The sequence below is a fragment of the Jaculus jaculus genome, chromosome 12 (assembly GCF_020740685.1).
Source record: "Jaculus jaculus isolate mJacJac1 chromosome 12, mJacJac1.mat.Y.cur, whole genome shotgun sequence".
Taxonomy (NCBI): Eukaryota; Metazoa; Chordata; class Mammalia; order Rodentia; family Dipodidae; genus Jaculus; species Jaculus jaculus.
The window spans coordinates 66,288,369-66,314,374 of NC_059113.1; the positions used below are offsets into that span (position 1 = coordinate 66,288,369).

The 26,006-nt window shown below is 40.7% G+C and overlaps 1 protein-coding gene and 1 pseudogene across 15 annotated transcripts in view; one reads left to right on the top strand and one right to left on the bottom strand.

The window, feature by feature from the left end:
- Golm1 (golgi membrane protein 1) overlaps nt 1-26,006 on the bottom strand; it is a 136,064-nt gene that overhangs the window by 54,944 nt on the left and 55,114 nt on the right. The gene's annotated exons all lie outside the window — the stretch shown is intronic.
- LOC101606415 lies at nt 15,597-15,994 on the top strand (annotated as a pseudogene).

The window sequence follows — 26,006 nt, forward strand, 5'->3', positions numbered from 1 at the left end:
CATATAAACAAGGCTAAACACAAAAACTACATGATCATTTCCATAGATGCAGAAAAGGCCTTTGACAAAATACAACATCACTTCATGATCAAAACATTGGACAGAATCAGCATGGCTGGTTTATATCATAACACAATAATGGCTACATACAAAGCTCCTAAAGCCCAAATAATACTTAATGGAGAGAGATTAAAGGAATTCCCACTGAGATCAGGAACAAGACAGGGGTGTCCACTCTCACCTCTGCTCTTCAATATAGCACAGGAATTCCTAGCTCAAGCAATTAAGACAGGAGAAAGAAATAAAGGGGATACAATTTGGAAAGGAAGAAGCTAAGTTAATGCTATTCACAGACAACAGGATTCTATATGTAAGAGACCCAAGAGACTCCATTCCAAAACTCTTAAAGGTGATAAACTCCTTTAGCAAAGTAGCAGGATACAAAATCAATGCACAAAAATCAGTACAAATGACAAAGATACAGAGAAAGAAATGAGGGACATTGTCCCGTTTTTAAAAGGGTTTTTTTGTTCATTTTTATTTATTTATTTGAGAGCAACAGACAGAGAAAAAGGCAGATAGAGATAGAGAATGGTTGTGCCAGAGCCTCTAGCCACTGCAAATGAACTCCAGATGCATGTGCCCCCTTGTGCATCTGGCTAACGTGGGTCCTGGGGAATCGAGCCTCGAACCAGGGTCCTTTGGCTTCACAGGTAAGTGGCTAACCACTAAGCCATCTCTCCAGCCCCATTGTCCCATTTTTAATAGCAAAAAAAAAAAAAAAAACACCTTGGAATAACATTAAACCAAGGAAGTGAAAAATCTATGCAATGAAAACATAAAAACACTCAAAATGAATTTGAGGACTTAGAAATTGGAAAGACCTCCCATGCTCCTGGATAGGAGATTTAACATTGTGAAAATGGCAATCCTTCCAAAGGCAATCTACAGATTTAATGCAATTCCCATCAAAATCCCAACATCGTTCTTCACAGAGATAGAAAAAATGATCTCAAAATTCATATGGAAAAGCAGAAGGCCTCAGATATCCAAGCATATCTTCAGCAAAAGAAACACCTCTGGAGGCATCACCATACCTAATCTAAAGCTATATTACAAAGCCACAGTAATAAAAACCACATGGTACTGACATAGAAACAGGAGTATAGACCAATGGAATAGAATTGAGGACCCAGATATTGGGTCAAGTAACTACAGCTACTTGATATTTGACAAAGGCCCTAACAATATCGGCTGGAAAAAAGGCAGCATCTTCAAGAAATGGTGCTGGACAAACTGGATAACCTTATGCAGGAAACTGAACCTTGATCCACACATCTCTCCATGTAAAACAACCAAGTCCAAATCAATCAAAGACCTCAATATAAGAACAGAAACTCAGCTACTACTGAAAGAAAAGTTGAGAGGAACATTCCATGATTTAGGAATGGGAAGAGACTTCCTGAACAAAACCCCTGAACAGTCACTCAATCAATGGGATCACATGAAGCTGAAGAGTTTCTTCACAGACAAGCATACAATAAGCAAACCCAATAGATTAACCACAAAATGGGAGAAAATATTTGCTGCATATCCATCTGACAGAGGGCTAATCTCTAGAATCTACAAAGAATTCAAAAGCCAAATAATAAAAGTCAAACAACCCACTCACAAAATGGGGCAAGGAACTGGACAAGCAGTTCACAAAGGAAGAAATACAAATGGCAAACACACACTTAAGAAAATGTTCATGGGCTGGAGGGATGGCTTAGCAGTTAAGGCGTTTGCCTGCAGAGCCAAAGGACCTTGGTTCAATTCCCCAGGATCCATGTAAGCCAGATGCACAAGGTGGCACATGCATCTGGAGTTCGTTTGCAGTGGCTGGAGGCCCTGGCGTGCCCATTCTCTCTCCCTCTCTCTGCCTCTTTCTCTCTGTCTCTCAAATAAATAAATAAAAATAAAGTAAAAAAAAAAAAAAGAAAAGAAAATGTTCGTCATCCCTAATCATCAGGGAAATGCAAATTAAAACAACTATGACATTCCACCTTACCCAGGAAATATCAAAAACATCAAATGCAAACATTTGTGAGGACTTGGAGTAATAGGAACCCTCATCCACTGTTGATGGGAATATAAGATGGTACCACTATGGAAAGCAATATGGAGACTACTAAAGAAACTGACTATAGAGTTACCAACAGACCCAGTTATTTCCCTTACTGAGTATGTATGCTAAAAGCTCCACACCTCAGCTCAGCTCAGAGAGATTTGCTCAACCATCTTCATAGCAGCTGAATTTGTAATAGTCAAGAGCTGGAATCAACCCAGATGTCCATCATTAGACAAATGGATAACTAAGATGTGCTAAATCTACAAGATGCAATTATACACAGCAGTAAGGAAAAATGACAGTGAAATTTGAAGAAAAATGGTCAAACCTGGAACAGATAATTCTTAGTGAACTCACCCAACCACAGAAAGATAGTCACCACGTAGTCTCACTCATCTACAGCTCCTAACCTGAATCTAACCAAGCTGTTGGCATACCTACCAAGCATTTCAAGGACCGGACAATGAGGCAGGGGAGGAGGGAGGAAAGCGTAAGGGAGGGAACAGGGGACACAAATCTGGACCAAATGGCAATGGCACCATAAAACTCTACATCCTACAAGGCTGACCAAATGGTTGAACCTTCACTAGGCCCTTATAGGGAACACCAGATTCACAAGGCCCTGGAGAGTGTACGATGAAAACTGACCATTATCTCCTCCTGTTTCTGCTTCTTTCTCTCTCTCTCTCTCTCTCTCTCTCTCTCTCTTTCTCTTGCTCTTGCTGTCCCTCTTCTCTCTCATCTCTCTATCTCTTTTATATCACTATACTTTCCTTCCTTCTCTTCTTGGGCCCTGACCTATAACTCCTGGTACCAGCAGGTGGCTACCATCCACAATGAGCTTTTGACCACAGAGACCTACAAGGTCTCCCAAAAGAAGGCAGATTTATGTTAGATCACTTGATGACCCACCATAGGTTACTTCCAAGACCCTACTGCTGAAGACATCATACAGTGTTGGCACGTATCATGGAGCGACATGGCTGGAAGCTGGAAGAGTCAGTTCCTAGACTACTAGCACATCTAGTGCCAGAAGGTGAGCAACTGGGGGATAATGACCAATATCTGTCCAAGCAATGCATGGTCTAACCTACTTAGAAGCAAATAACCTGATGTGATACTCATACAAGTGCAATAGTGGTACATAGCCATGGTGGGAAACCAACTGGTCTTGATTTGGCTAACTAATCTACTCAGCGAAATGGAACCCATAGATGGAGCTGGGAAACAAGTCAGAACCATATCCAAAAGGGAGCCTGCTCTCCATTAAATTCTCCCTAAAAAACAATGGTTATCACATTTACTTGGTGCTAACTTTACTCTCTGTTGGAGAATCTGCTTCTCTTTTTCAGATACACACAGATCCTAAGGAGAGAACCACCCATCACACCTCAAAAGGGGCCCAGATGAAACAAAGAATAACTAGGGAAACATGCAGGAATGCTGTTTTCTTGGTGAACCAGGAACCATCACATCAGTGAAGGAGACAAACCCAGAGAGCAATCAACCTCTACCAAACCAGATATCCAGAGACACAGAGGCACCCAAGATCTCAACACAGAAGCAGACTTAATAGAACCCAACATGGCTCAAGGAAATTTGTGGAAGAGTGGGTAGAAAGAATGTCAGAGCCACACGTTGGGTCATGACACACAGAGACATTTCCTCCTACCCAAAACTAAAGGCTAACCCCACAATGCACAACCCATATAACCCAACAAGGAGGGTCCCTGTGGAGGGGGGAGAGAGGAGGCTAAAAATGGTCCCAACTTGACCATACTCACTGACTACAAAAATAAAAAAAAATTACAAAACTAATAAATTTGCTCAAACAAAAAAAAAAGAAAGAAAGAAAAGAAAGAAAGAAAGAAAGAAAGAAAGAAAGAAAGAAAGAAAGAAAGAATCAATAAATACTAAAGATTAGGGCAGAAATTAATGAAATAGAAACCAAAAACACAATTCAAAGAATCATGAAACAAAAGTCAGTTCTTTGAAAGGATAGACAAGATTGACAAACACTCAGCAAATCTGACCACAAAAGAGACAAAAATTAATAGATTAGAGATGAAAAAGGCACCATTACAACAGATATCACTGAAATTCAAAAAATCATGAGGATTATACTTTGAGAACATATATTCCACAAGGTTTGAAAACCTGAATGAAATGCACAATTTCCTAGATTTAGATGACCTACCAAAATTCAGTCAAGGTGAGATAAATCATTTAAGAAGACCTATAACAAGTATGGATATCAAACCAGTTACAAAAAAAAAAAAAATTCCCAACCAAAAAAAGTCCACCAATGCTTCTCAAACTTTTCCACAAAATAGAAAAGGAAGGAATGCTACAAAATTCCTTCTTTAAGAGGGTATGAATAAGTCATATAGAAACCTATGTTTTTGAACAATGGCACACCCAAAGGCCATAAATTATTTACTAGAAAAATTTCAATGCCAGGGATGAGATACCTTCCAGTGAGTTGTTGGCCAGTGAGATCCCTGACGCCCATAAACATTGCAGGCCATTGCCGAGGCTCTTGGTTTCCCATGAGAAATAGATGGTAAGACCTTATTGCTGAAGACTCCACATGCTTGGGTAGCAAGCTCACTGAGAAATCTTGCTGGAGCTGAGCTAAGTACCTCCTCTGGAGGAAAGGATGATGACATCAAAATAAAACATAGACTGAGAGGGGGAGAGGATATTCCTCTAATAGTAGCTAACAAGAATTCTGTGACTCTGAGCCTGACCTCTTTAGACAATATATAACTACTTTATCTCAGGAGATAGCTGCCTATACTTAATCTTATTTGACAGTACCCTACACTATGGATGTAAATCTCTCCCCCTCTAAGCATGGGAGAACTCAGACAAAGGATTGTAAAAGATAAATAAGTCCAGCACAATCTGAGTTCAGGGCTTCTTTCAGGTTTTTGACATTAGCCAGCAGAGGTCATGTGTGAATAAAGGCTCTCTCCCTCTCTCTGAAGTGGATTTTGCCTGATTATTCTCATTGACTCATGAATTCCTATAACAGGAACACCATGATTAATCAGCCAGTACCAAAGATCTTCATGAGTCATACCATTATGAGCATTATTTTGCCTATGCTGTTCATTATGGTAAACACACTCACTTCACCTTTGGGGATTCAGTGCTGCCACTTGGTCCTTGTTACTCAGAGATCTAGTTATACCCATTACAACCAAGTCATCTAATGCAGCATCTGCGGCTCCCACTGTGATGTCTTCTTTACATATCATGGCGACTACTGGCAACTTTAAGTATGCTGGAGCTCCCTTCACAAATCTGCTTCTTATAGTTTTAGTGAAGGACACATCTTCTGCACACTCCCATTGTGGTGGCAAAGATGAGTTTGCATGGCAAATTCACTCCAGCATTCCAAATTCTCTGAGCTTTTTAATCCTTTCATCAACATTAAGCCAAGGGGTATCAGGCAGCTTAAGCCATTCACAGTGAGCCATGTTTGGATCCATACTTCAGCCAACCAACCAAATAAACTCTTTGGCACCTCTTCCAACTGCATGAGCTACAGTGTTAAATCTAAAATCTCTACTCAATGGGCCCATTTCAATAAATTCAGCCTGATCTAATCTTATAATCCTTCTACCATCATCCCACACCCTTAAAATCCATTCCCCCACACATTCCCCATGCTTCTACCTGTACAAGTAAGAAACTTCCTGAAGTTCTTTAGGGGTGTACCTCACCTCTTCTTGTATCACACTTTCTATCTCACCTTTAGGGGCCTGCCTAGCCTTATGTCTGGTTATAAAGGCCTAGCAGCCTATATACACTGAGGAGTATCAGCACCTCCTGAAGGAAGGGTCATTGCTAATTCCTCAAACAATGAGGGATTAATTCCCTCAGGCAAGGGTGGAGAAGGCAATACCTCACCATGTGGGGTAAGGTGCAACTACTGCTAAGGGAGGGAAGGTCACATTCTTTTGCAAAAAAAAAAAAAAAAAAAAACTTCTTCAAATTCTAAGAATTCAAAGTTCCTAGATTCTCCAGTTCTTCCCACACATCCCCTTCCCAAGTCATATGATCCTACTCTTTTTGTTGTTGTTGTTGCTGTTTATTTGAGAGTGACAGACAGACAGAGAAAGAGGGGAAGAGAGAGAGAGAGAGATTGAGAGAGAGAATGGGCACACCAGGGCCTCTGGCCACTGCAAACCAACTCCAGACGCGTGCGCCCCCTTGTGCATCTGGCTAACATGGGTCCTGGGGAATCAAGCCTTGAACCAGGGTCCTTAGGCCTCACAGGCAAGCGCTTAACCGCTAAACCATCTCTCCAGCCCTAATCCTACTCTTTATTGTAGTCAGTACCCTCACTTTACCTTCTGACAGGCTGGAAGGCTGGGATTTGAGCTTAAGGTGCAAGTTAGTCAATCTTACAATGAGAGCTTGAATTTGTTTTTCTGCATTTTTTCATTTACATATATATATATTTTTAAGAGCTAGAGAGAGGCAAGAGAGAGAGAGAGAGAGAATGGGCATACCAGAGCCTCCTGCAGCTACAAGTCATATAACTGGTCTCCACACCACACCTGTGGAGGTAAACCCTGCCATTTAACTTTTAAATGTTACTATGACAAGCCATCACAGCTTAAAATTTGTCCTATCTTCAGATGAAAATCCATATTCCTTACTAACTTAACACTCTTCTTCATACCAAAACCCCACACTTTACTCAGGTCCAGCCACTAGAGTAATTAATACCCCCAACTTGCCACAACTCATTCCAGTATAATGTGCATTCCTCAGCTGGGAGAGAAATGTTCGTCTCAGCAGGCTTCCAAGTTAGACATGGAGCTAGTAGCCCTTCTAGGACCTACACAGCACTCAAATACCTTGTATCACCTGTTTGATGGAAAATGAGGTTCTGTTCCAACCTGTGCTCTTGGGTGCCTTTTATTGGGTCCTTCTGTTAAGCAAGTGTCAGTTTGGTGGTTTGAATCAAATGTCCCCTATAAGCTTGTGTTTTGAAGGCTTGACCCCAACTGATGGCAATTTGGGAGGTGGAACCTTGTTGGAGGAGGTGTGTTGAGGTGGGCTTAAAGGTGCTACAGCCAGATTTCCCCTACCATAGTTAGGTTCACTCTGCAGATGCTGTTTTCCACTGCTGTGGCAGAGCTATATATCCAGCCTGTGCTCACATCATCCTCTCCCCTGCCATCATGTAGCTTCCCCTTGAGACCATGAACCAAATTACTCTCCCCCATCAGCTGCTTTTGGTCAGGTGCTTTGACCCAGCAACATGAAGGTAACTATAACACAGCAGTGAGAAGTTAACCACAACAGACAGAAAGCTAAAATTCATTTTCTGACTTATTCTCAGTGAGTGCTCATGGCAACAAGATGCACTCACTAAAGAAATAAATGCTCAACAGCTAAAGAGTGAAAAGAAAAAAATGTAGGAGTGGGGTATCCCTGTTCTGCAACTGATTCTGCAGCCAAGATACCTGCTTCTTTCTGCTCTAGACAACATACAGAGGGCCTCACCCTATGAGCCAGTCTTCTGTGGTGTACCAGAAGCCATCCCAGTTGCAAGTGCCCTTCTAGGCTCTTCCCATAAGTCCATGGGCAACTCTGCCTGTACCTATATTAAATCCTTCTTACATAAAATAGTTCAGCATTTGGCTATCTATGACAATTCTGGAAGACCCATTTACAGAGCTACAATGACAAAGGTATCATAGCACTGGCACAAAGACAGACATATAGGTCAATAAAATAATTAGACTAGAATAGAACAGAACAGAATAGGAGGGAAAACCCAGATATAAAAACACACAGTTACAGTAACCTGATTTTCAAAACACAATAGGGAAAAGACAGCCTATTTATTCACCTGCAGAAGAATGAAATTAAACCAACATCTCTCATCATGCATGAAGATCAATTCAAAATGGATCAAATAACTTTATATAAGGCCAGAAACACAGGAAATGCTAGAGGAAAACATAGGCAATAATACTGGAAGTTATAGACATCGACAAAAACTTTCTAACAAGGCTTTAATCCCACAAGAAATAGTTCCAAGAATCAACTATTGGGACCACATGAAATTTAAGTTTCCTCACAGTAAAGGAAACTTTCAGCACAGTGAACAGCTATTCACCTGATGGGGGGATGATATCTAGAATACATTAAAAAAAAAAAAAAAACTTAAAAAAAAAAAAACACCAACGACCACAAAATCCCTACTAATAAACAAATGGGCTAATAAAATGAACAGTTCCCAAAAAAGAAACACGAATGGCCAAAAGATTCTCAGAAAAAGCCTTAACATTCTTGGGGCTAGGAAAATGGCTCAGTGGTTAATGCTTGTTGTACAAAGCCTGCCAGTTGAGGTTTGATACTCCAGTACTCATATAAAGCTAGATGCACAAAGTGGCACATACATCTAGACTTCTTTTGCAGTGGCAAGAGTTCCAGCGTACCCAGCCCCCATCTTAGTGTCTCTCTGCTTAAAAATAAAATAATAATAATACCTTCACACATAAAAATTAGGGCTGGCTTGGGACTTCTTGAACCCTGCAAGCTTCCTGCAGAAGCAGGCCACTTGCATCACCTTCCAGATTGAAGTGACCCTGGGTCCCAAATTCTCAGATACACTGCACGAGAGGGTGCATGCAGCATGAAGTGAGTAGACCACATCCCTGTTCCCTGGTCCCAGTAGGTCCTCCTGTGCCTGGCTTGTGGAGGCCTGGTCCCTGTGTGGGGCTGTGGAAGCAATCTTTTTGCTCTGGTATGCTGGGTACCTACATATCTATTTACCTGAGTCAGAGGGTGAACAGGCCACCATAGGACCTGTACTCTTGCATCTGGCTCTCCAGCTTCCTGGCTCCTAGTTCCTTAACCCATGATCCCTATGTGCTAAAGAGTATGTACAAGTAGAGTGAGGAGACCAGAGCTTCTAGTTCCCCAAGTACCTTTGATGTACCTGCAATCTCCACAATCTGCACATCGGTGCCTATAACTCCATGAAAGTCAGAAAACTGAGAGATCTCCACCAAGGATGCCGAGCCCCAAAATGGAAGCCTCCAATTAAATCATAGAGAAATCAAAAGAAATTCAATCCCAAAATGAAAACACAATAACCTGATACCAGCACAAGGGTGAAGATCAACACAGAGAACAATCAACTCCTACCAAATAAGATATCCAGAGACACAAAGACTCCCAAGACCTCATCACTGAAGCAGACCCAAGATGAACCCAACATGGCTCAGGGAAATTTTGCGGAAGAGGGAACGGAAAGAATGTCAGAGCCACATGTTGGGTCATGATATGCAGAGACATTTACTTCTACCCATAACTGTGGCCTAACTCAACAATGCATGACCCATATACCTCAACAAGGAGGGGCCAGGGAGGTGTAGGAGCCTAACAATGGTACCAACTTGACTGTATTCACTGAGTACAAAACTAATTAGTAAAAAAAAAAAAAAAAATGATAAAATGATAAAAGCCTGGCATGGTGGCACACGCCTTTAATCCCAGCACTTTGGAGATAGAGGTAGGAGGATCACTGTGAGTTCGAGGCCACCCTGAGACTCCATAGTGAATTACAAGTCAGCCTGGACTAGAGTGAAACCCTACCTCAAAAACCAAAAAGCAAATAAACAAATAACAAAAAAAATTTAAAATAAACCTCTCTAGAACCCCTCACTAACATAGTTATTCATGTGGAAGACAGAACCCCTGACCTAGAAGACAAGACAGAAGAAACTGACTGGAAGACCAAAACCTCTGCTAAGTTCAAAAAAATCAAGTGAACAGAATATGAGGGAACTATGAGATAACCTAAAATGACCAAACATCAGAATCATGGGTATACTAGAAGGACAGGAAACCTATGCCAGAAGCACAGAGAACATAATCAACAAAATAATTGAAGAAAATTCTCCCAATCACTCAAAAGAGAGGCCCATCCAGATACAAGAAGACCACAGAACACCAAACAGGCAGGACCAAAGAAGAAACTCTCCAAGGCATGTTAGAGTTAAAACTCTTAACAATGAAAACAAAGAGAGAGTACTAAAAGCAGGAAGAGAGAAACAACTCACTATATACAAAAGCAATCCCATCAGTATTATGTCAAATTTCTCAATGGAAATCCTGAAAACCAAAAGGGCCTGGAATGGAACACTTTAAAGTCTGAAAAACTATGGCTTCCAATCCAAGCTACTCTACCCAGAAAAAGTATCCCTCATAATAGATGGTGAAAGGAAAAATTTCAATGAAAAAAGTCCACTCTCTGATTATATGAATACAAAGCCAAACCTACAAAGAATATTTCAGGGAATATGCCACACAGAAGAGTCTAACAACCAATTTCAAGAGACAATAAAAAGATCACAATAATCAAAAATAGACTAGGCTCAAATAAGTAGAAAACACAAGAAAGCACAAAATCCTATAAAACACCTCATCATGGCAGGGATTAATTCAAACCTCACAGTAATAACCTTAAATGTTAATGGTCTTAACTCACCATCAAAACACACAAGCTATCAGGGTGAATAAAAAATATATAACATTCTGTCAGCGGTCTTCAAGAAACCCACCTCACCACTAGAGATAGACACCTTCTCAGAGTGAAAGGATGGAAAATGATATTCCAATCAAATAGAAATAAATGGGTATTGCTATATTAATATGTGATTAAATAGACTTAAAAAGTACAAACAAGGCCACTTCTTACTCATCAAGGGAATGATCCAACATGAGAACATCACAATCATAAATATATATGCTCCCAAACACAGGTGCACCACAGTTTATAAAACAAAACCTACTTGACAACAGATATAAACACTCATGCTCATCTCCCTAATACCTCTGTGGCTTCAACTGTGGCTTGGCTGAAGTTCAAGAGGTAGTTTATAATCTCTGGTCTTCTACTTTTCTGAAAAAAGAACAGATTCTCCAATGGAGAGTGAAGTCAGCACAGTAAAGATGGCAATCATTAAAAAAATCTAACAACAAATGTTGGTGAGGATGTGGGGAAAGATGAACCCTCATCCACTGCTGGTGAGAATGTAAACTTGTACAGCCACTGTGGAAATCAATATGGAGGTTCCTGAAAGGGATGAACATAGAGCTACAAACAGACCCAGTTGGGAATCCTTACTTGCATTTATCCTAAATGCTCCATGCATAACTACATAGATAATTGTTCAACCAAGTTTATACATGCTCACTTCATTATAGCTAAGAACTGGAATCAACCAGATGCCTATCATTGGATGAATGGATAAGGATTTTGTGGTCTATTTATATAATGGAATTCTACTCAGCAGTAAGAAAAAAAAATGATACAATGAAATCTGTAGAAAAATGGACAGACTTGGAACAGATCATAGTTAAAGAAAGACAGACAAAAAGAGAATGGCACAACAGGGCCTCTAGCCACTGTGAATGAACTCTAGATACATGTGCCTTTTTGTGCATCTGGCTTTATGTGGATACTGGGGAACTGAGCCAGGGTATTTAGGCTCTGAAGGCAATCACCTTGTGATGGTCTGATTCAGATGTCCCACATAAACTTAGGGTTCTGAATGCTAGGTCCCTAGCTTATGGCAATTTCACAATTAAATCCTCCTGGAGGCAGTGTGTTTATTGGAGGTGGGCTTATGGGTGTCATAGGCAGCTCCCACTTGCCAATGTTTGGCATACACTACTGTTGCTGTTGTCCACCTGATGTTGGCCAGAAGGAGATATCCACCCTTTGTTCAGGCTGTAATTTTCCCCTGCCATCATGAAGCTTACCCTCAAGTCTGTAAGCCAAAATAAACCCTTTTGTTCCCACAAGCTTCTCTTGGTCGGGTGTTTTCTGGCAGCAATGAAAACTGACCTCAACAGTAAAGCTAGTACTTAGAAGTGGGATCGTCACTGCTGGATACCTGAATGTGTGGCTTTTGGCCTTTTGGAGCTGATTTTTGAAGGAATGTGGAAGAATTTAAAATAATGGCCTAAGAGATGCCTTGCAATGCTGTAAGTACAGCTTGATAGACTATTCTGGTCAGAGTTGAAAGACCTAAATGCAGTAACAACCATGGACTGGGAGGTTTGGCTTTTTTTTTTTTTTTTTGACTGGGTTAGAAGCAGTTTGGATGAGAGGCTTGCTATTATACCTGTGTCCCGAGAACTTATGCAGGACTGCTTTGCATAGAAATGGACCAGTATGAGCCAATGTGTAGGGAGCCATAGAGCAAAAGCCTCTCCATTTTGCCTGGGCCTGCTCATAAGCTGACTCATTACTCAAAAAGCTGGTCCATCCAGCTTCCTGTTAGGTACTTCTGGAACCAGTCAGCAGACTACTTACAGAATCTTATCTTTTGCAAAAGGCCAGTTTATGGTCAGGATGTAAAGTCTGGTGCAGTCAGGATGGTAAGCCAGTGAGGCAAGAATTGGTGAACACCTAATTACACCCCCTCTAGGTTTCCTGACAACTCCTTGCCCTGGCCACATCCCCTTCCCCCTACAACCCTATATAAACCTACATGTAAGAATAAACTCTCGAGACCTTGACAAATACCTAGCTTGGTCTCCTTCTTGTGTCTGTTTCCCTCTTTTCACCCAGGTTAGCTTCTCCTCAAGTCCTTGTTCAACTCCCCGCTGACCGGGGCACCAATGGATATGGTACAGGAAAAAAAGTGAAATCGTTGGGCCAAAACTGCTACCTGTTCAGCTGCAATTGTTTGAGAAATTGGACCAGCTGACCTGCACTGGGACAATGGGAAAAATACAGGCTTTTTGGAAGAGGCCTGAATGCTGAAGGAGTGTCCTGTTCTTCAAAATCAGCTTCATTCCTCCTGGATTAACAAATTGGCAGCCCATCTGGTATTATGGAGTATAACAAATACAGGAAAGTGAGGGTCACTGAATTCAAAACATGATTTTGTATTTTGGAAACTGCCATGGGCATTGTGAAGCAGGCTTGTCAGATTACCTGTATGGAGAACATATGGACCTACGAGGATGAATTGTGGGTTGCAGCAGAGACCCGATGGAGATGCCAGGACTAAGGGATTATGGGATGGCTGCCAAGGAGAACTGCTGGCACTGGATGAAGTTTTCCAGGACTGTGAGTAGCCTAACTGAAGGAGTGGAATTGGAACTCCAAAGACTTGTCACCAGTTAGAATTATCAGACTTGGAGACTTCTCACTGACTACAGTTGTTGGACTTTGAGCTACAGAGTTTGATGTTTGCTCTGTTTATATCTTGTATTGGTTGAATATTTTTTTGTTATACCCAATGCCATCTTTTGCAATGTGAATGTTTATTCTGTGCCATTATGAGTTTTGGGGGGATTTTTTTTTTTTTTTTTGTATTATGGCTCAGTTAAAAAACCTTGGATTATGTTTGAACATCATTAGGATTGATGATGGAGAATTTTAATGTTGGAATGAATACACTGCATTTTATATCACGGATGGTTATCAGTTTATGGGAGCCAGGGGTTGAATGTGGTGGTTTTCTGCTAGCAATGCAAACCTGACTGCAACTATAAAGTTGGTACTTAGAAATAGTGTCATCGCTGCTAAAAACCTTACTGTGGCTTTGGCCTCTTGTAACTGCTTTGCAGGAGGAAAGTGGATAAAACTGAAATTCTAAGAAATGCCTTGCAGTGCTTTAAGTACAGCTTGATGGACTATTCTGGTCAGAGTTGAAAGACCTGAATGCAGTAAGAACTATGGGCTGTGAGGTTTGGCTTATGAGGGTAAGAAAGAACTTTGTCTGAACTGGGCTAGAAGCAGTTTGTGTGAAAGGCTTGCTGTTATGTCCATGTCCTGAGATCTTGTGCAGTGCTGCTTTGTGTAGAAATGGACTGGTATGTGCAGAGGGACATGGCACAGAAAGAAATCTTTGGGCCAAAACTTTAGCCCATTCAGCTGCATTTGTTTGAGAGATTACAACCATTGAGACTGGACCTGCACTGGGACAACAGAAAAGAATGCAGAGTCTTTTGAAAGGGACTGAATGCTGAGTGTCCCATTCTTAAAAGTCTGCTTTATTTCTCATGGATTAACAAACTAGCACCCCACCTTTATTTATTTACTTATTTATTTGCTTATTTACACCTTATACACTTATTTATTTACTTATTTATACCTTTATTTATTTATTTATTATGTAGTATAAGAAATGCAGGAAAGAGAGGGTCAATGAATTTGTAACATGGGCTTGTGTTCTCAAAACGGCCAATGGGTAGTGTGAAGCAGGATTGTTGGATTACCTGCATGGAGATCTGATGGGTCCTTGAGGAGCCATGGGTTGCAGTGGAAACCCAGTGGTGATGCCAGGATTATGGGATGGCTGCTGAGGAGAGCTGCCATCATCAGATGAAGTTTTTTGGGACTGTGGGTAGCCTAAATAGAGGGACAGAAAAATAAACCTTTATTCCCCCCAAGCTGCTCTTGGTCAGGTGTTTTCTGCCAGCAGTGCAAACCTTCAACACCCAGTGGTACCACTCCTAGGCATATACCCAAAGGACTTGATAGCCTCCCACAAAGATACTGCACTCGGGCTGGAGGGATGGCTTAACAGTTAAGGTGCTTGCCTGTAAAGCCAAAGGACCTAGGTTCAATTCCCTTGGACCCACATTAGCCAGATGCACAAGGGGGCACACACATCTGGATTTCGTTTGCAGTGGCTGGGGGCCCTGGTGTGCCCTTTCTCTCTCTTTCTGTCTGTCTCTCTCCTTCTCTGTCAAATAAATTAATAAATAAAAATAAAATAAAATATTTTTAAAGATATTTCACTCAATGTTCATTGCTGTTCTATTCACAATAGCTAACAAACAGAAAGACCTATGTTCATCAATTGACTCGATAACAAAAACTTGGCACATTTACAATGGAATTCAGTTGTAAAGAAAAATAAAATAAAAATTTCAGGGAAAATGGATGGAATTAGAAACTACGTGGGGAAACACTATCCTCTGGACATGCAGTGACTGGGGAATTCATGACCTCATAGTGGCTGTCAACTGTCTTTACAAGACCAACACAATATGGAGCCCATCAACATTTTCACATGAAGAATGAAGGAGGGCAAAAGTTAAGACATCAGGCCAGGCATGGTGGTGCAAGCCTTTCATCCCAGCACTTGGCAGGCAAAAGTAGGAGGATCACTGTGAGTTAGAGGCCAGGCTGAGACTACAGAGTGAGACCCAGGTAAGTCTGGGCTAGAGTGAGACCCTACCTCAAGAAAAAGAGAGAGATAAAGAAAGAGCGCAAAACAGAAGTAGTTGGAAAAGGAGAAGAGTTCCGTGGAATGGGAAAAATGGACAAAAGACAGCGTCCATCTTCCCTATTCCAAGATGGGAGAGGATTATGACCAAATTCAGTATATTCATGTATGAAACTCCTCAATTATAAAAATTCTCAGCCGCCACCTCCGCCCGGCTCCACACACCCGCCGGCGCGACTGCCGACCCTCGCCCGCGCCATGTCAGGCTCCTCCAGCGTGGCCGCCATGAAGAAGGTGGTGCAGCAGCTCCAGCTGGAGGCTGGGCTCCACCGCCTGAAGGTCTCCCAGGCAGCTGCAGACTTGAAACAGTTCTGTCTGCAGAATGCGCAGCATGACCCCCTGCTGACCGGAGTGTCCTCAAGCACAAACCCTTCAGACCCCAGAAAGTCTGTTCCTTCTTGTAGTCAAATCTTCAGAGGTTTCCTAAACTACTTTTCATGAACCAGTGAATATTCAAGAAAACTAAATTGAAGCCTGTATAAAAGCTTCCCTGTAACACATGCCATAAGATGCCGTTTTCTACTTGTCAGTCTTTAACATCTACCTCTGAGTTTTCATGAATTTCTACTTCACAACGTTATAGCTATTTTGTATACACTGGCTGCAGAATACAATAAAACAGTATAAATAAAAAAAAAATTCTCCAGCAAGGCTGGAGAGATAGCTTAGCAGTTAAAGAGTTTGCCTGTGAAGCCTACAGATCCAGGTTCAATTCTCCAGGTCCAGTGTAAGCCAGATAAACAAGGTGGCACATGTGTATAGAGTTTGTGTGCAGTGGCTAGAGGCCTTTGCATGCCCATTTTCTCTTACTCTCTCTTACTGTCTCTCCCTTCCTATCTCAAATACAAAAAAATAAATAAATAATTTAAAGAAATAGACAGCTAATCCCCCAAACATGTATGTAAGCATATATGTATCTATAAAAAGAAAATAGCCTGAGAGAGTGGTCATATGAGCCTGTAATCTCAGAACTTGGAAGACTGAAGCAGTGGGGTTGCTATGAGTTTTGAGACCACAGTGGGCTACATAGTGAGTTCCAGACTAGATTTTGTCTAAAAGAAAAGAAAAAAAAAGAAAAGGCAGAGGCTGAAGAGATGGCTTAGTGGTTAAGGCATTTGCCTACAAGGCCAAAGGACCTCGGTTCAATTCCCCAGGACCCATGTAAATAAGATGCACAAGGTGGTGCATGCATCTGGACTTCATCTGCAGTGGCTGGAGGCCCTAGCATGTCCATTCTCTCTCCCTTCCTCCCTCCCTCCCTTCTTCCCTCCCTCCTTCCCTCTATGTTGCAGTCAGATTTGCATTGCTGATAGAAATCACCCAACCAAGAGCAGCTTGCGGGAATAAAAAGGTTTATTTTGGCTTACTGGCTCAAGGGGAAGCTCCATGATAGCAGGGAAAACAATGGCATGAGCAGAGGGTGGACATCACCCTCTGGCCAACATAAGGTAGACAATAACAACAAGAGAGTGCCAAATCCTGGCAAGGGTAGACTGGCTATAACACCCATAAGCCTGCTGCCAACAAAACACTGCCTTTCGAAGGCATTAATTCCCAAATTTCCATCAGCTGGGAACCTAGCATTCAAAACATCTATGTTTATGGGATACACCTGAATCAAAGCACCAAACTCTGTCTCCTTCTCTCTCTCAAATAAATAAATAAAAATAAAACTAGTTTTGTTTCTTTGGTTTTTCAAGGTAGGGTCTCACTCTAGCCCAGGCTGACCTGGAATTCACTATGGAGTCTCAGGGTGGCCTTGAACTCACAGTGACCCTCCTACCTCTGCCTCCCAAGTGCTGGGATTAAAGGCATGTGCCACCATGCCCGGCTAAAAAAAAAATACTTAAAAAAAAAGAAAGGGCAGGTTGTGAAATGTTTAGGAGGTAAAAGCTAGCTAGAGAAAGTGTCGCTGGGGACAGATCTCAAAGTATTACAATCCCACCCTGTTTGCTGTTGCTCTCTCTTTGTTTGTGTGACTCTCATCCTGTCTTTCTCTCCCTTCCTTCCTGCTAATGTGATGATATGACTCTGGCCCCCTGCTCTGGCTATGCTTTCCCTGCCATGATGGCCTCTTCCCACTGAAACTAACTGTAAGCTTTATTAAAGCCTTTTCCTACCATTAAAAAATGAATAAAGAGAGCCAGGCGTGGTGGTGCATGCCTTTAATCCCAGCACTCGAGAGGCAGAGGTAGGAGGGTCACTGTGAGTTCAAGGTCACCCTGAGACTCCATAGTGAATTCCAGGTCAGCCTGGGCTACAGTGAGGCCCTACCTCAAAAAACCAAAAACAACAAACAAAAAAAAAAAAAAAAAAAAAAGAATAAAGGCTGGCTTAACACTTAAGCACTTGCTTGAGAAGCCTAAGAACCCACATTAGACTCTCCAGGTCCCATACAAACCAGATGCACAGGTAACACAAGTGTGCAAAGTCACAAATGGGTACAAGATGGTAAATGTGACAGAGGCCCTGGCACACCAGTTTTCTCTCTCTCTCTCATAAAAAACTAATTTTTTTAAAAAAATTGTCAAAAATGAATAAAGACCTTATTTGGGGTCATTGGCACCAGCATAAAAAACTAAGTGTGGTGATGCACGTCTGTAATTCCAATTCTGAGGAGGCAGGAAGATGCCTAGGGTTTGCTAGATACACAGTCTAGCTGAACGGGTGAGCTCTAGGTTCAGTGAGATCCAGTATCAACAAATAAGGTAAAGAGCAACTGAAGAAAACACCCAAAATTTAATCCCTGGACTCCAACATACATGTGGAAACACATGCATGAATAGTTCTTACATGTACACACAAATAACACACACTAAGCTCACATACACATACAAAATAATAAATAAATAAAAATTTAAAAACTGGAGAGATGACTAGGCAGTTAAAGTTGCTTGCTTACAAACCCTGGCAACTTGGGTTTGATGCAGAGTGCAACATGCATATGGAGTTAGTTTGCAGCAGCAAGAGGCCCTGGCATACCAATGTTTACATACACTCTCTCCCTCTCCATATCTCTTTCTCCTCTTTCTGCTTGCGAATTAATTAATTAATTTTGAGGGGAAGGGTACAGACTCACTCTAACCCAGGCTGACCTGGAATTAACTACGTAGTCTCAGACTGGCCTCAAACTCACAGCATTTCTTTTACCTCTGCCTGCCAAGTGCTGGGATTAAAGGCATGCACCACCATACGTGATAATAAAAATAATTTTTTTTGAATTTTTAAATTTTTATTAACATATCCATGATTATAAAAAAAAATCCCCTGGTAATTCCCACCTTCCCCCCTGGCATTTTCCCTTTGAAATTCCATTCTCAATCATATTACCTCCCCACCTCAATCATTGTACTTACATATATACAATACCAAACTATTAAGTACCCTCCCGCCTTCCTTTCTCTTCCCTTTATATCTCCTTTTTTTTTTAATTTTTATTAACATTTTCCATGGTTATAAAATATATCCCATGGTAATTCCATCCCTCCCCACCCCCACACTTTCCCATTTGAAATTCCATTCTCCATCATATTACCTCCCCATTACAATCATTGTAATTACATATATACAATATCAACCTATTAAGTACCCTCCTCCCTTCCTTTCTCCACCCTTTATGTCTCCTTTTCAACTTACTGGCCTCTGCTACTAAGTATTTTCATTCTCACGCAGAAGCCCAATCATCTGTAGCTAGGATCCACATATGAGGGAGAACATGTGGTGCTTGGCTTCTGGGTCTGGGTTACCTCATTTACTATAATCCTTTCCAGGCCCATCCATTTTTCTGCAAATTTCATAACTTCACATTACTTTACCGCTGAGTAGAACTCCATTGTATAAATGTGCCACATCTTCATTATCCAATCATCAGTTGAGGGACATCTAGGCTGGTTCCATTTCCCAGCTATTATAAATTGAGCAGCAATAAACATGGTTGAGCATATACTTCTAAGGAAATGAGATGAGTCCTTTGGATATATGACTACGAGTGCTATAGCTGGGTCATATGGTAAATCAACCTTTAGATGTTTTAGGAACCTATACACTGATTTCCACAACGGCTGGACCAGATTACATTCCCACCAGCAGTGTATAAGGGTTCCTCTTTTTCCACATCCCCACCAATGTTTATGATCATTTCTTTTCATGATGGTGGCCAACCTGAAAGGAGTGAGATGGTATCTCAATGTAGTTTTAATCTGCATTTCCCTGATGACTACTGATGTAGAACATTTTTTTAGGTGCTTATGTGCCATTCATATTTCTTCCTTTGAGAATGCCCTATTTAGCTCCATATCCCATTTTTTGATTGGCTTGTTTGATTCCTTATTATTTAACTTTTTGAGTTCTTTGTATATCCTAGATATTAATCTTCTATCAGATATATAGCTGGCGAAGATTTTTTTCCCATTCTGTAGGTTGCCTCTTTGCTTTTTTTACTGTGTCCTTTGCAGAGCAAAATCTTCGTAATTTCATGAGGTCCCAGTGATTAATCTGTGGTTTTATTGCCTGAGCAATTGGGGTTGTATTCAGAAAGTCTTTGCCAAGACCAGTATGTTGAAGGGTTTCCCCTACTTTTTCCTCTAGCAGTTTCAGAGTTTCAGGTCTGGTGTTAAGGTCTTTAATCCATTTGGACTTAATTCTTGTGCATGGAGAGAGAGAAGAATCTATTTTCATCCTTCTGCAGATATATATCCAGTTTTCCCAACACCATTTGCTGAAGAGGCTGTCTCTTCTCCAATGAGTACTTTTGCATTTTTTTTTTTACCAAATATCAGGTGGCTATAGCTACTTGGGCTTACATCTGGGTCCTCTATTCTGTTCCACTGATCTACATGTCTGTTTTTGTGCCAGTACCACGCTGTTTTTGTTACTATGGCTCTGTAGTATAGGTTAAAATCAGGTATGGTGATACCACCAGCCTTATTTTTGTTGCTCAGTATTATTTTATAGATATTCAAGGTTTTTTTGTGATTCCAAATGAACTATTGGATTGTTTTTTCTAATTCCATGAAGAATAACTTTGGAATTTTGATAGGGATGGCATTAAATATGTAGAATGCTTTAGGTAAGATTGCCATTTTCACAATATTGATTCTTCCAATCCAGGAACAAGGGATGTTTCTCCACTTTCTAGTGTCTTCTGCAGTTTCTTGCATGAGTGTTTTAAAGTTCTCATTGTAGAGATTCTTTACTTCCTTCATTAGGTTTATTCTAAGGTACTTTATTTTTTTTTTGATGCAATTGTGAATGGGAGTGATTCTCTGATTTCATCCTCTGTGTATTTGTTGTTAGCATATATGAAGGCTACTGACTTCTGTTTATTTATTTTGTATCCTGCTACATGGCTGTAGGATTTGATCAGCTCTAACAGTTTGCTAGTAGAGTCTTTAGGGTCCTTTATGTATAGAATCATGTCATCTGCAAATAATGATAACTTGATCTCTTCCTTTTCAATTTGTATCCCTTTTATGTGTGTCTCTTGCCTTATTGCTATGGCTAAGACTTCCAAAACTATATTAAATAAAAGTGGGGACAGTGGACACCCTTGTCCTGTTCCTGATTTTAGTGGAAAAGCTTCCAGTTTTTCCCCATTTAGTAATATGTTGGCTGTAGGCTTGTCATAAATAGCTTTTATTATATTGAGATATGTTCCTTCTATTCCCAGTCTCTGTAGGACTTTTATCATGAAGGGATGTTGGGTTTTGTCAAATGCTTTCTCTGCGTCTAATGAGATGATCATGTGATTTTTGTCCTTCACCCCATTTATATAATGTATTACCTTTATAGATTTGCATATGTTGAACCATCCCTGCATCTCTGGGATAAATCCTACTTGGTCAGGGTGAATGATCTTTCTGATATACTCTTGTATTCTGTTTGCCAATATTTTGTTGAGAATTTTTGCATCTATGTTCATGAGGGGGATTGGTCTGTAATTTTCTTTTCCTGTTCTATCTTTGCCTGGTTTTGGTATCAGGGTGATGCTGGCCTCATAGAAGGAGTTTGATAGGATTCCTTTGTTTTCTATTTCCTGGAAAAGCTTAAGAAGCAATGGTGTTAGCTCTTCCTTAAAGGCCTGGTAAAATTCAGCAGTGAATCCATCTGGGCCTGGGCTTTTTTTAGTTGGGAGATTATTGATAACTGATCGGATCTCCATATTTGTTATAGGTCTATTGAAGTGATTAATCTCATTTTGATTTACTTTAGGTAGGTCATATAAATCAAGGAAAGCATCCATTTCTTTCAGAAAATCCAGACAGATCACCCAGTCCAACAAGGATTACATCTAACCAAAACATAGAAGAGTGTTTAGGATCAGAACATCAAGTGTAAGCAATGAACAATGCAACCCTGCTAGAACTGGCAGAAAAGCTACAACGGACAGATAATCGTTTGGATGCTACCATCCCTAAGCTAGAGCAATATGATAAGACACTGGAAGGAATTCAAAGAGAGCTAAGAGAGTGAGGGAGAGTGAAAAAAAAGAGGACCTTAAAAATCAGCTGGCCACACTAAATGAAAACATAAAGAAATGCAAGGATGAATTCTAAGAATCATCAAGAAAATCAGAAAATGAGACGAAAAGGGAGCTGGACAAAGCGATGGAAGTGATACACAGGAAAGTAGTAGAAAATGCAAACTTAATTGAACGAGTCCAAAACTTGCTAGAGGCTCTCAAGAATAGAGTCAGCGAAGTGGAACATAGAAATTCTGATCTGGAAGACAGGATGGAAGAAACAGTTCGAGAGTCCAAAAATTTCAGTAAGTTCAAAAGTTCCTGTGAACAGAACATGAGAGAATTGTGGGATACACTTAAACGTCCTAATATCAGAATCATTGGAATACCAGAAGGAGAAGAATTTCAGTCCAAAGGCATGGAGAACTTATTTAACACAATAATTGAAGAAAACTTCCCCTGTCTCTTAAAAAAAAAAGGCCCATCAAGATACAAGAAGCAAATAGAACCGCTAACCGACTAGACCAAAGGAGAAACTCCCCAAGACATATTATCATTAAGACTCTAAACACTGACACCAAAGAAAAAATCCTAAAAGCAGCTAGGGAAAAACAGCACACCACTTTCAAAAGAAACCCCATCAGAATTACTTCAGACTTCTCAGTGGAAACTCTGAAAGCTAGAAGGGCCTGGAATGAAACTCTCCAAACTCTAAGAAACTATGGCTTCCAAACCAAACTACTCTACCCAGCAATAGTCTCCCTTATAATAGATGGTGAAAGGAAAACTTTCCATGACAAAACTCAGCTTTACAATTATATGAACACAAAACCAAACCTACAGAAAGTATTCCAGGAAATTCTCCACAGAGAAGAAACAAATAACCAAACACAAATGCCTACAAGAAGCAGATCACAGCAACCAAATCCACAGTAGACAGAAAAAAATTAAAATTCCATGGAAATTCCAACACACCTCTACCACCACAACATGACAGGAATCAAATCAAATCTCACAGTCATCACCCTAAATATTAATGGCCTTAATTCACCCATCAAGAGACACAAGCTAACAGGGTGGATCAAAAAATTAGACCCCTGAATCTGCTGCCTTCAAGAAACCCACCTTACCACTAAGGACAGAAACCTCCTCAGGGTGAAAGGGTAGAAAACAATATTCCAAGTAAATGGGAATAGGAAACAAGCAGGGGTAGCTATATTAATATCAGATAAAATTGACTTCAAACCAAAAACAATCCAAAAAGACAAAGAAGGCTACTTCCTACTTATAAAGGGAACAATCCATCAAGAGGATATTACAATCATAAATCTGTATGCACCAAACACAGGGGCACCACAGTTCATAAAACAAAACTTACTTGACAATAAAACAGAAATAATGACCTTTCTAATTTTTTTTAATTAATTAATTTATTTATTTGAGAGCAACAGACACAGAGAAAGACAGGTAGAGGGAGAGAGAGAGAATGGGCGCACCAGGGCTTCCAGCCTCTGCAAACGAACACCAGACGCGTGCGCCCCCTTGTGCATCTGGCTAACGTGGGACCTGGGGAACCGAGCCTTGAACCGGGGTCCTTAGGGTTCACAGGCAAGCGTTTAACCACTAAGCCATCTCTCCAGCCCTCTAATTTCTTAATATAGGCACTTATGGCTATAAATTTACCTCTTAGAACTGCCTTCATTGTGTCCCAGAGATTTTGATATGTTGTGTTCTCATTATCGTTTGACTCTAAATTTTTTGATTTCCTTCTTGATTTCTTCATTGACCCATTCATCATTTGGTAGTGTAATATTTAGTCTCCATGATTTTGTGTATGCTCTATAGCCTTTCTTGCTACTGATTTGTAGTTTAATTCCATTGTGGTCAGATAGAAAGCAAGGAATTATTTCAGTTCTCCTGAATTTGTTTAGATTTGCTTTGTGTCCTGTTGCAGTCTGGTTCGCATTGCTGGTAGAAATCACCCAACCAAGAGTAGCTTCTGGGAAAAAAAAAAAAAAAAAAAAAAAAAAGGTTTATTTTGGCTTACAGGGTTGAGGGGAAGCTCCACGATGGCAGGGGGAAACGATGGCATGAACAGAGGGTGGACATCACCCCCTGGCCAACATAAGATGGAACACAGCAACAGGAGGGTGTGCCAAACACTGGGATGGGGAAACTGGCTATAAAGCCCATAAGCCCACCCCCAACAATACACTCCCTCCAGGAGGCATTAATTCCCAAACTTCCATCAGCTGGGAACCTAGCATTCAGAACACCTAAGTTTATGGGGGACACCTGAATCAAACCACCACATGTCCTAATATATGGTCTATTTTAGAGAATGTTCCATGTGCTGCTGAAAAGAATGTATATTCTGCAGCCTTTGGATGAAATGTCCTGTATATATCTGTTAGGTCCATTCCTTCTATGACCTCATTTAGTCCAGATGCCTCTCTGTTTACTTTTTCCCAGGATGACCTGTCAATTGATGAGAATGGGATGTTAAAGTCACCTACCACCACTGTGTTTGGTGTTATCTGTGACCTTAGTTCTAATAGTGTTTGTTTGACAAATTTAGGAGCCCCATGTTAGGTGCATCTATGTTTGGGATTGTAATGATCTGTTGGAGTGTGCTCTTAATCAACATGAAGTGACCTTCCCTATCTTTCTTGACTAACGTCGGACTAAAGTCTACCCTGTCTGATATTAGGATAGCAACCCCTGCTTGTTTTCTAGGCCCATTTGCTTGAAACACCGTCTTCCAACCTTTCACCCTAAGGTAATGTCTATCCTTTGTAGAAAGGTGAGTTTCTAGGAGACAACAAATTGTAGGATCCTGCTTTTTAACCCAGTCTGCAAACCTATGTCTTTTCGTTGGGGCATTGAGGCCTTTGATATTAAGAGATATTATTGAAAGGTGTGTATTTATGTTTGCCAATTTTTTTTGTGTGTGTGTGATTCCGGTTCTACCTGTGCTCTCTTGTGTTAACTAGTATTTGAGTATTGCTTGTTTTTTCCAGGTTCCTTAAATGTGTGCTTTTCCTTTTCTTCAGCATGAAGGATTCTATCAAGTATTTTCTGTAGAGCTGGTTTTGTCTTCAAATACTCCTTTAACCTGCTTTTTTCATGGAATATCTTTACTTTTCCGTCTATTTGAATGGATAGCTTTGCAGGATAAAGTAACCTTGGTTGACAGGTGTTATCTTTCAGAACTTGGAATATATCACTCCAGGCCCTTCTGGCTTTTAATGTTTGTGTTGAATAATCTGCTGTAATCCTGATGGGCTTGCCTTTGTAGGTAACTTGATTCAACTTGAGTTCAAGGACATCCTGAGACTATAGTGAATTCCAGGTCAGCCTGGGTTAGAGGGAGACCCTACCTCAAAAAAAAAAAAAAAAATAGTAAAAATATTTAGTGCCTGGGATTAATTCAGAGCAGCTCACTGCAACAGTTATTCCAAAGAGAAAAAATCAAAATAAGGAAGGGCTCCTCTGTGAGGTAGATAAACAAACTGGGGTTTAAGGAAGGTGTAAGTGCTAAAATGAACAAATTAGACCGATGAAATAGAACACCTCAAGAGAAAAACTAGCTATAAAAAGCAAGTGAGAGAATGACAGAGGACCTGAGTAAATATGGATAAAATAAATAAAGGTTAAAAAAGTCTAGTGGGGGATGGAGAGATGGCTTAGCAGTTAAGCGCTTGCCTGTGAAGCCTAAGGACCCCAGTTCGAGGCTCGGTTCCCCAGGTCCCACGTTAGCCAGATGCACAAGGGGGCGCACGTGTCTGGAGTTTGTTTGCAGAGGCTGGAAGCCCTGGTGCACCCATTCTCTCTCTCTCCCTCTATCTGTCGTTCTCTGTGTCTGTTGCTCTCAAATAAATAAATAAATAATTTTTAAATAAAAAAATAAAAATAAAAGTCTAGTGGGGAGCTGGAGTGATGTCTTAGTGGTTAAGGCACTTGCCTATGAAACCTAAAGACCCATGTTTGACCCTTCAGATCCTATGTAAGCCAGATGCACAAAGATGAGGGAAGTGCAAGGTTGCACATGCCCACTAGGTGGTGCAAGTGTCTGGAGTTTAATTGTAGTGGCTGAGGTTCTGGTGTGCCAATTCTCTCTCTCTAAAAGAAAAAAAAAATTAAGCTA